Source organism: Lygodium microphyllum, chromosome 13, assembly GCF_053477565.2.
Source record: "Lygodium microphyllum isolate KBCC chromosome 13, Lygodium_microphyllum_v1.1.10, whole genome shotgun sequence".
Taxonomy (NCBI): Eukaryota; Viridiplantae; Streptophyta; class Polypodiopsida; order Schizaeales; family Lygodiaceae; genus Lygodium; species Lygodium microphyllum.
This window is the reverse complement of record NC_141147.1, coordinates 93,928,685-93,940,995: the sequence shown is the minus strand read 5'-3', so window position 1 is coordinate 93,940,995 and position 12,311 is coordinate 93,928,685. Positions and strand designations below refer to the sequence as shown.

Here is a 12,311-nt window from a genome sequence, read left to right as displayed (position 1 = left end):
AAAAACAATCTCGTTTTTGCAAATTTCAGGTATTTCAGCTTGTTGCCCAATGCCCACACCCCAAACGTGCAGGAGATCGCGGTCCAAGCTGGCCATTGCTATCTAGAACAGTCTAGCGCCTATTTCCAGCCTATCACACACTGTTCGGAGCTGATTTCAACATATTGATTGCTGCTGCTGTTTTTTTTCTGCGTTTTTAGTCTTTCTCTCTCTTACAAGCTGTCTTGCTGGCGTTTTTGTCTTTCTCTCTCCTCACTTGCATTTTTCTACTGGTTGCAACCTCTTACTGCTGGTCACATCCTCCTCCCACTGTGGCATCACCAGACTACTGGGTGCTCCTACTGTGGCATCACCGGACACACCACCAATGCTTGCCGACTTCGACCTTTACTCCCCATCCCCCCCCCCGAGTATATGCGTCTTCCACCAGGCACTCCTTGTGCCACCTCTCCTTTCTGGGCCATAGAGATCATTCTGCATCGGCTATCAAAGTACTATGCTCAAGAAAATAAGCCGCATCCAATGCGCACTCAGTCCTCCTTTCGAGCACATGGAGGATTGATTGGCGCTACGACCTCTTGGAGATCGTTGCAATGCCAACGGCAGTCTTCTCTCACTTATTTTCAGGTACAGTGGCCTCCACGGCCTACGGATCTAGAATCCGCTCCATCAAGAGAGTGATTATTTGATATTATCTCCTCGTCAGTCCGCTCCTTCGAGAGACAGTGGCTGCTCGACTCCTTCCTCTTCTTCGGCTACCCAGTCCGCTCCACTGAGAGACAACGATTGTTGCCCACCTCTTGCTCATTCTGAGCCCCACCCTTCCCCGCCCTCGACTACTCAATTTCGAGAGGCTACCTCTGGAAGCTCTTCGGCACCCCAGATACCTTCTTCGGCCCGACCAGCAGCACTTTCTTTGTCATCAGACATTTCAGAGTCCATGATCCATGAGTTTTTGGATTGCCTATCTACTTCAAAGGGGGATTCAGAGGGGGATGTTATTTCTTTGCCCTCAGAGGGGGCATCTACTTCTTCTTCGACTTCAACGAGGGCCCCTCCACCTCCCATCTCAAAGGGGGAACCTACTCCACATGAAGCTCTTCACCCATCCTCTACTTTCTTGGGGTGGCTATCTTCGACCAATCATCTCTTCTACTGATACCCACGATTTTCAGGTACCACCTAGATCGGGACCTCGGAGGTTCAGCCGCGACTCAGTGACGAAGCCTTTGTATTCCTTCCAGCATGGATGCACGAAGCTAGTGGCTTCTCTCTCGAGGTTGTGTTTCAGTTTCTCCAGTTCACTCTGTCTACTGTTCTTTACTGCAGGCTACCTTTCAAGTGGAACTCTTGGATCTGAGGAATCCTCTACATCTTCTTCCTCCTCTTCTCTTCTTGCCTTGGTCACTTGGTTAGCATGGAGCCACCTCCCAAGATCGAGTACGGGCATATCCTTATGGTTCTCGGCACCACACAAAGTCCGACATTCCTCCTATGCATTGCATGTTTTCATCATCTTTGTACTAGGGCGCTTAGGCAAGTGAACGATTTCCCCACGAGGAACACTGTCCAAGTGGCACCTGTTGCATGAGCATTCTTCAGCATGTAGCATTGCATCTCCACCTCACTCTTCTCTTGTTCCCCTTTTTGGGCCTGAGAGGGGGTGTTGTGAAACCCTTCACCCGCAGTTTGCGTTTTCACATTTCCGCGTTTTGCGTTTAGGGTTTGCGGCCTCGAAAAGGGGCGCCATCCTAGACTGACTATACCTATTTATAGGCCACTCTCTCATTCATTCCTTACGACTAATTCATTCAGTCCGTCACCTCCTCTCCAGCCTCTCCACTACCCTCACACCCCTTCAAGAGGACATTGCGGTTCATGGTTTGTGGCTATCTTCATCATCTTCCTTGTGCTACGGCACCCTTATTCCCTTGTATCACATTCACTCCATGATTCGGAACTTCATCATTCCATTCATCAGAGTTTCTTCTCTCTTCTCTTCTCTTCTCCAAGTTTGCCGTATTCACTCCATGTTCCTCCCCGCCAACCCTACTGTCTCGCTGATACGTCATCTTTTGACACTTGCAACTATGTGGCACATCAGTTCCTATCGGGCATTCTTCAAGTCATGCATCAACCAGGTGAACTGCCTTATCAAGAATCTCATTTGGTTCAAAAGAGACAAGAGCCTAACCAAAGCGAAGGTTTCTTGGGATATCATCATATAGCCTAGATCCCACAGAGGGTTGGGAATCATAGACCCAAATGTTAAGCTCTTAGAAGCTGGGTCCATTTATCCAGTGGCCAATAGTGAATGGTTCTCACCTATCGTGGTAATATCCAAGAAGAATGGAAAACTATGGATATGTGTGGACTTTTGCAAATTTCAAACTCCAAGACAAAGAACGATCATTTCCCTGTCCCTCTCACTAACCAACTGTCGGATACAATGGTTGGATATGAGTTCTATTCCCTGCAAGATGGATTTAGCAGGTATAACCAAGTGCAAATAGTAGAATAGGACCAATCCAAGACAACCTTCACAACAAAATGTGATACCTATGCCTACAAATTGATACCGGTTGGGATCTGTAACACCCATGCTACCTTTCAATAAGTCATGATGGTTGCATTCCAAAATCATCTACATGATTTTATTGAGATACATTTAGATGACTTCTGTGTCTTCAGTCTGCTCTGTAAGCAGTGGGGATACTTGGAGCAATGTTTTGATCGATGGAGAGAGAGAGAGAGAGGGGGAGGGGGAGGGGGGGACACAGTCATGCAATATTTGATTGCAGTGAAACTTGGTGAGCACGAAAAACAATCATATCAGCCTCCAATCTAGACCTACAAGTAGTCCCAACAATAGTTTCTAGTGGGTATATTGCAATCTCAACTATGTCGGATGTTTACAAGTGTACAGGTTACAAATTTTGAATATGTAAGGTTTCAGGTGTTTGCTAGGTTGCAAAAGTAGAAGACATCTAAGTAGAAGACATCTGCATACAAATTGTAGGTTGTAGTTATTGTTGTGAAGTCAATGAAAAAGGTTGTGCATTTAGTTTTGATATAGCTAGGACCAGCTTGCTTGAAGCTACAAGCTATGGCATCTGCACACGAAGGACCTTGGCAACCTAGCATCCACATGATTTTTCAGGAGATCCGGACTAGGGACTTAGGGAGGAGCTTTGAGGTCAAACTTGTGGCTACCAATTATTAGAGCATGGAGATCTGTATTACATCAAGGCTTCACTAGCTATGCCCCACTATAGCCAAAGAGAAGGTAGGCTCTTCTCTTCAATCACTAGTTGATATTAGACTCTGGCCATTATCAAAGCATGGAGATCTATATTACACCGAGGCTTCACGAGCTACGCCCCACTACAACCAAAGAGAAGAGAAGGCAACATTTTCTCTTCAATCACTATTTGAGATTAGACTCCGGCCACACTCTTGGATAGAGGGCATACTTATCACTGGGAAAATTCTCTTTACAAGTTATTGTATCAATAGGAGATTGGTTTGCACTCTAGGAGTTACCGCTAGAGGCGCACAAACAAAGACTATAGGACCTCAAGGAAGCCAGATTTATGATTGAGGCCATGATGGAGGGAGTTCCAACAAATTGGCGAACATACATAGGCACATCTCAAACTTGATTGTTGTAGGAGAGTGGGTGTGGAGGGATCCGACCCTGCAACATGGCCTTCTTTGGCTACACTACTAGGCTAGGAAGGAGAATACAAATTAGCAGGATCAGAGCACAACTAGCAGCCACCCCCCATTGACATAGAGAGGGAATCTCAAATGAGTTCCTATACAACTTTTGGAGGAGGCTACATGACAACTTCAGGCCTAGGAAGATTACTATCTTCCTATGCCTTGTAGCTCACAGGAGCCTAGTAGTTGGCACGTGGCTTGGATATGGCAAGGAGCCACAGCATGTGCAAGATGTGGCGAACCAATGGAGTTATAGACATTGCCTATGGGATTACTCTAGATCTGTCCTCAGCATGATATTTCACATCACAACAAAGACCATGGTGGCGATCTAGGGAGCTGTAGAATGGGGTCACTAATAGATAGGATCCCCACTCCAAGTTACTCATCATTGGACAGCATTCGAGCAGGATCCCCACTCCAAATTACTCACAAACACAGTGGACCCAAGGACACTACCACATATGGGAGTTGATTGCCACTATCATAGCCTCGTAGATTTGGACTATGAGATGCAGCCATGGTATTGACCTCCTAGATGTTTCCACAGCAAAGACTATCAAGGATCTCAAGAGTCAACAGAGATCATTCACACTCTCCACGGGATATGGGAGAGAATGCAAGGCAGCTCTGAGAGAATGAGGAAGAGGAGAGGCTTTTCCACAAACATGGAATTCAAGCACTTTCTTCCATACTGCCCCTCATGGTTTGGCATTACAACCCACCAGATTGATTATTCACACAACTATTGTATTATGATGTACTTAGTTACTATTCATAGAGTTCCTTGTACTTTGTATTTTACCTCAGGCTTTTCACCAAGGTGTTAACAATAGAAATTTCTTTTCTTGAAAAAAAACCTACGTTCATTGTTTATTGATCCTTGCAAAGCCATTAGATAGTACCATCCTTGTGATAGCAATGCTCCAACACCTATAACTTTTGAAGGCAAACAAACAGCTAGTGTGGGGAAAATATCAATGTAAGAGAAGTTCTTGCATGTGCATGGGAACCACCCTTGCCAATTATGTTTAACTAATTTAGAATAGGTTCATATGCTTCTTACTAAAGCACTTCATTTGTGCATGTTAGTCTTTGTATCTACATTTTGGAGACAATCCCAATAATTATTAATTAAAAGTAACACCTTTTGGACACTTGGCATCATATTGTTTGGTGGGGTGGAGGAGGGAGGGTAGGTGGGGACCTGCTAAAGCTTCATTGGCAATACTTCAAAGAGGGCAAGAAAGGCTGCTAGGATGTGGGTGGTATGAAGAAAACTGCTAGGGTTTGCACTAAGGACACACAAAGTATATGACTACGACAAAAACACAAAGAGACAGACATAGACACTGACACAGAGGGCAAAACTCAAACCCTAAATGCAAAACTCAAAACCTAAACGCAAAACTCAAAAACTCAAACCCTAAACGCAAAACTCAAAACTCAAACACAAATAGAAGAAGAGAGAGTGAGAACACAACTCTGAAGTGAATGAATGCTGTAAATGAATGTAAGAGTGTACAGTGTGCTCAAGGACAGAGCAATGTCAGAGTGTGACGTCCACCGGAGACGAATCCCAAGTCTATGACTACCAATCGGAGTGCAGGAGTGTTGAATAGTGAATGCCAGTAGGCTGGTCACCAAAATGCAGCAGTCTGGAGTTGGAAACCGGTAAATGCAACAGTGTACCACAGATCAGAGGCTGGAAACTGCGCACAGTCTGCTGTAAACAGCAGGCTGAAACAGTGTCTGATGTGGTTGGCAATGACTAGATGATCAAATTGCAGCAGATGATGATGTCGCCAGCAGCAGCTGACATTGGCATGGATGAAGGCGCCAGCAACAGCAGCAAACATGGATGGAGTGGCAGCAGTCTCGAGGGCTGGACAGCCACGCGAGAGGAGGCTGATGGCTGAAATCTGCACGTGGAGTGAGAAGCCTGCACAAACGGAATAAGGCTGAATGGGGCAGCTTGTCTATTTATAGATGTGGAAGGGCGCCCCAAAAATTAGGGTTTCCACTAAACTCTCTCGAACTGCTCCCCGTTTTAGGGTTATTCTCTAAAAGAGAATTTTTTAGTGTGTTTTGGGGCTGTTTAAGAGGCTAATCAGCAAGTAATGCATGTTTTAGCTCAACAAGTGGGTGATTGAGAGAGACATACCACCAAAGTAGAGACAGATGCTATGAAGGAGGCCGAATTAAAAAATAAGTACCATGTGAGGGCTTCCTTTTTGACACAAGTAGAGCAAACGTTTTTTTTTTTTTTTGGCACTACAAGTCCTGGACACTCCCGAGAGTATGTTAGGGGACCCAAGAGAGCAAATGGATCTCTTGCCTAAGAGTTTGAAGACTAGACCTCCAAGTTTTAAGAGAGATAGACGTACTATGTGGAAAGTACTAGAGAGGATTCATACAGAATATGAGTAGATACTTGATGGCCCCCTTTCCAAAGCAAGAGCTTGTAGAGGCTGTACTAGCCTTGCCCTCAAGAAAGTGCCAAGGGGGTGATCAATTGGACACGGCTACCTTCTTTAGCTACTTGGACTTGGTAGACACAAGACTTATTGCAGCATTTCAAGAGATTATGGCATCAAGAGATATGCCAAAGGGATCGATTCACGTAATCTTGAAAGGTAGCTGAGATAGATAGGAGATTCCTCAATGGAAACCACTTTGCTTACAACAACATACAAGATCATTGCTAATTGGCTATTTTAATAACTTCTAATCCATTTTTAAAAACAATGGTTCACTTTCTAAGAAGCCCATGAAATTCATTACACCTATGTGTGGAAGGGCAATTGTTGTTCTAAACCCATGAACTCAAATATAGACAGGTGAAGAGTGTGTGTGTGTGTGTATGATCCATTTGGGTATGCTCATGGAAGGCTATCCTTCAAAAGGTGAATTGGCATCTTGTGCAAGATAGATTACATGCTAATTCCTTACAAATTGAGTTGTTGGCTGTGTCTCGGCTACTCTCTTGGTATGAAAAACAAGGTGATCACTCCAAGTTCAATCAGATGGCACGCCTGAGCTTGGTTTCTATTGTAGATGTGACCCTATCAGCTTGTGATGTGTTGATGTTTTCGGCACAACCAGATGAGTTTTCCAGATCCTCTATGTGTCAAAGTGCAGCAAATGTAGAAGCGATGACCAGAATAAAAGAAAGAATATAGAGAGCAGAGAGAGAGAGAGACAGAGACAAAGACAGACAGACACAGACTACAAAGAATGAACACTGGAATACTGAAGGCAAATATGTACAAGGGCTCTCTGAATATAACCAACCAGGGACGTCTCTCAACCTGTACATAAACTGAAGTGACTCTGATCTAGGCAGGCCAGCCTCAATAGGCAAAAAATAATACAATGATTTAATCAAGTTGGCCGGTCAAAACAGGCAACAAGCCATGATCCATCTAATTAAAAGTAATAAAATAATGATAAAAATTCTGCCCACCATGTGGCAAAACTGTCCACCCTGCCCTAATCTGCTTGCCCAAATCATTACGCAAACATGGCGACTGCTCAACACTGCTGTCCGCCAACCTGCTCCTATACACGACGCTATACAAACTGCCTGATCTGCCCTATACATGTCTCTGCCCATCCTCAAGGTGAGCAAATCTCTAACACCACAGATACTGTGATCTTTCAGCAGCCCTTCCCCACCCTTGATTCAGATCATCCTTGGCAAGTTTGGAGATCCGCAGGTCAGCTATGTTTGTTGGGTGCTTTAGTTAACCAAATTATCATCTTTTGGTTAGAGACCGTCATTGGTTGGTGATTATCATCTTTTGATTAGAGACAGTCATTTGTTGGTAACCAAGGCCAATGCTGTCTGGGGACTCCATAAAATCAGGGCTATCATGGAAGGGTGGATCAACAAGACTCCATTCAAATCCAAAGTCTTTCTTTGGGGAATGTTGACTGGTGGTCTACCCCTTGCCTCAGCACTTTCCAAGCACCGTATTTCTAATGGTAATTGTTTCTTTTGTTCTTACCAATGTGGAATCTTGTTTCTTTTTGACTACCAATGTGGAATCTTCCCATCACAAATATATTTCATGCCCATTAACCAGGAAGATCAAGTCCCTCTTCTCTTACACTTGGAGGGGTGTGATGGGGCCTTTGCTACTTCCCGTTGATTGGGTCTTTGGCAAGGCAAAATATCCCACTTCTGCACAACCACATATGAAGATATTGTTTCATTTTCTTAGATTCTAGGGCTATTGGCCCAATTGGGTCACCTGGAATGCCTTCATCTTTGATTCCGCCTGTGGGGTTTAAAGTCATGTCACTAGACTGAAGGGTCTTCTTCATTGGCAGCTGGATCTTGTTTGTTCAGCATGATGGCAATCTTCCCCGGGAGGATTTAGTTCCATGGCATGCAGCAGTTTGTTCCATTACTTTGCCTCGACTCTCGTACTTCTCATGTGACTAATATAATTGCCCATCGCCATCCATTGATGGTGCAGCTGAGCATAAGTTTATTGGGCATTTTCCAAACACACCAAACTCAGCATTTTCTAGACACATTCTGCTATTTTGCTGTTGCTGGTGATAATAGTCTCAAGTGTCGACCACAGTCAAACTACTGGGCTGAAGCTCGTAAGATGTTTTCATATGGAAGTCCCTTACAGAGCTGCTTGGTACGCGGGATATCTTTTTCCCAGGGATATTATTAATAAAAGTTTTTCTCCGCTTTGGAAAGGCGGGAAGGGGGGCATAAAGAAAGCTTGTAGTGAGACTATAATCAAACGTGATTTGTCAGAAGTCCGCCATTATCATATCTGTAGTAGTTAGTCAGTGAACATTGAGTCCAGTGCAATAGGTCCCAAAGCTCATGATATACCGACGATTGCCAGCCTTTACAAAGAGATGTTTTCATGACAGCATACAGAGGATGAGATCCAAGGTCGGAGAGAACAGATGGAAGCCAAAGGAAGACTCTGGAAGCTAATTACAAATTTGATGGTTCATAATAAGAAGAAAGCATTCGATCAAGTATGAATCGGTTACTCACAAGGGTCTTATTAATTCGGATCTTCTTCTTCTTCGAGCTCGATCTCTCCCTCAGAAGCCTTCAAGCGAAGGGTGCCATCGATGCCTGTGCATTGAAGATTGAAGCGACCATCATCACTAGCAACAATTGACGATGGAAACAATCCCCACTGACTCATTAACCCATTCTAACTAACAATCCGTCGCTGCCAATCGTGTGTATACTCACATTTTGTTGTAGTTTAGACTATATCACATTAATCGCCCCTTCTTGGCACAACAATGTAGAAATGTACGATTCATTACGGAAAACAGCTATTATATGGGCTCCCCTCCGCTACTAAGGTTAGCCCATATCATATCCGAGGTCTTTTATCCACCCAAACAAACTTTTTAAGATTTTCTTCTAAAGAAAACAAATTTTCTACTAATAACACCTCATAGGACGTTCTCCTAATGTAGAATACAAAATACAATGAACTCTATATAGAAAGGCTAGTTGCATCATGGATATAATGGTTGTGTGAGCAACCAATTCGGTACGGTATAATGCTAGACTATCTGAGGAGCAATATGGCAAAAGGTGCTCAGTCCTAGGTCCAAAGCCACCCTAGATCATCCCATCTCTAGCATAGAGTGTGGATTATCTCTATCCAAATCCTTGAAAGAGTCTATATTGTGAATACATCCTAATGGTCTATAGCATGGTCACACATCACAATCCAAATGTACTAAGCTATAATACTACCAATTAGCTCCCATCTATGACAATGTCCTTGGGTCCACTATGCATGTGAGCAATCTAATGAGTAGGGATCTCACGTAGATGTTATCCAATGAGGTCATAATCGAAATGGTCTCCTACAAATTTTAGACTCTTTCCAATCCCTTTCCAATGTTATCCAATGAGGTCATAACCAAAATGGTCTCATGTAATTTTACAACTCACTTAACACTAAACATGGTTTTTTTCTATAAACATTATGCTTATGTGTGAAACACCCTCTCTCAAATTTTATCACAGTTGACACTAAGCCTTGGTTTTTTGTAAGCACTAAACTTTAGTCTTTTCTATAAACATTATGCTAATGTATGAAACACCCTCTCTCAAACTTTAACACAATCAATACTAAACCTTGGTTTTTTGTAAGCATTATGATTATCTATGTGTTCACTCCCAAAAACATGTTTCAATATGGAGTCAATATGTAAGGATTCGTGCTTACTTGGTTATTGAATGCTGCTAGAACATCGCAAGACTCCAAATCTCAAGTTCAAACACACAGACATGCAAACTCAATGAGTCTATTACTAACACCTCAAAAGGGTACCCCTGTACCAAGAAAATGCTTGCATGCTATCATGTAAACTAGTTCTCAATTACAATGTAATTGATGTATCACCTCAAAAGCATACCCCTAGCAAGTACCTATCTGCAAAAAACCTTTAAGAGACATCAATACATAATAGGTCATTTTTAAAGCAATTTACAATCATATTGATTACTATGTATGCTATTTCATAAGAATGAGAAAGGTAGTTTATAAAAAACAAGCCAAAATATAGCTTTATAGCAATGGCTTCAACATTTCATAGATTAGCAAGACTTTGCAATAATCAAATATGTTTGCAACCAAAGTAAATTTGCCTATTATTGTGTATGTGTGAAATTTGTGATTCTTGGAATACTTTTCATTTTAAAATAATATTGAATAATAACCCCTATTGTATTGGGAAAAGGAATTAAGGTTGTTGATCCTAAAAGAGCTCAAGCAATTTATACTTGACTTAGACCTAAAATAATATTGAATAAAAAGGCCATATCATATTGGGAAAAGGAATTTGAGAGCTACCATCTTGTTTACATAAAGAGAGGATATTTGTAATCGTCCCCTTGAGAGACACCATCTTATAGAGAGACACCATCTTATTTACACAACACCTAGCCTTGCCTAGTATAAGAATGTGACCTCAAGCTTGTGTAGTGGCTTGGTTTCAACCCTTGCTCACCTTCTAATACTACTATAATTTGTTGGGTGTACCAATGATGATTTTCTTTGCATAAAAGATGCAAATGCCATTGCTACTATTTATAGCTTAAGTGGCATTCATAACGACATGTGGTTTATGCAATGGCAAGCATCCTATAGGTGACATACTATTCAAGCTATCCTATAAAAGTGGTGCATTTTGCCCAAGTGTCCCATAGGTGATATTAGTTTTTAAATAAGTAAACTAGATCTTAGCTCTAATACTCTCACTTTCTCTTTGTCTCTTGATGCTTAGCCTCTCTTCCTCACTTTGTCTCCCCTCCTTGCCTCTCTTCCCTCATTCATGTACTTCCCCTTTCTCTCTCTTTTTCCCCACCATATGGTCCTATATATGGTATGATTAAGTACCCTAATCACATCATATGATCTTTGGTGTGATTGGGGTTATCACCGTACCTTAGCATTGATATCTCACACATAACTACCTATACTCTCTCACACATAAATTATACATTGCCCTTTCAAATCATGAAAGAAAGAATATGTACTATGACAATTTGCAAGTCATAGTGATGGTGAAATTCATTAGTTAAGCGTTGCTTAATCTTATCGCACACATACACTCTTATTGACATGTTAGTGATACGTTTATAAATTTTGAACTTTAATTATTTGAGATTAAATAAACAAAGGAGAATATGAGGCAAAGCAATATCATACCATAACAATAAAACATGTATGTAAGTAGTAAGAGAGTGGCATGATACACGAGAGACCAAAGCAGTCGGCTAATATGTAAAAGTGTGACTTAGGCAATGGCTAAGTAGCTAACTAGTACATGGAGGGGTGACTTAGGTTGCACCTCCATCATTGTTATCTGAGTCATTACTATGGCACTCTTGTGTATCAAAGTTATAGTAATCAGAAGAATGGCCCTCCTCTCTTTGGATTTGCTCCCTCGAGCTCCCTCACCTATGTATCTACTTACTTGCCGGCTCAACACTTGCGTTCAACCTTGCATGTCCTGTAAATATCTTGGACATTGTGGAATATTTATCTGTTGAATAAAATTATGATGTTTTGAAAATTTACTTTCATTATATGATCACAAAGTGTTGGTCTAAGAAAATTAGTGTTTGACAAGAAGATAATACATCAAAGTTTGAGAAATCAACTTTGCTAGCAATATTTGGATATGTTATGGCCTATGAATGTAGGTTACTAAATCTCAAAGTGTTTGACATATTTGTGAATATTGTAGTACGAATATGCATAGAAGAGGGGAAGGGCAAAAAGCGAGCTTTTTAAGCAAGCATTTGAGCAAGTTTTTCTGGGCAGCATCCATTTCTTGTTCCACATAGTCCACTTATTCACCTCTAGATATTTCCATCTCCTCTAGCACCACCACCATTGCCACTGTCGCCACTGCCGCCACCTCCACCACCACTACCACTACCCTCACCACCTCCACAATCGACACCACTACCTTCACTCTATGTACCTCTCTCTCTCTCTCTCTCTCTCTCTCTCTCTCTCTCTCTCTCTCTCTCTCTCTCATTCTCAATTTCTCAATTTCTCGGTTTCTCT

The 12,311-nt window shown here is 42.2% G+C and overlaps 1 protein-coding gene across 2 annotated transcripts in view; it reads right to left on the bottom strand.

Moving 5' to 3' along the window:
• LOC148026914 (FAM91 carboxy-terminus protein) overlaps positions 1–9,067 on the bottom strand; it is a 143,822-nt gene extending 134,755 nt beyond the window's left edge. Inside the window, exons 1-2 of one of the 2 annotated variants that reach the window (XM_087691437.1) lie at positions 8,963–9,067; positions 8,756–8,839 (exon numbers count right to left, since the gene is read on the bottom strand). The gene's annotated coding sequence lies outside the window, so the exon portion shown is untranslated. The other variant, XM_087691436.1, reaches the window with a different exon arrangement.
• Positions 9,068–12,311: the final 3,244 nt, after the last annotated feature.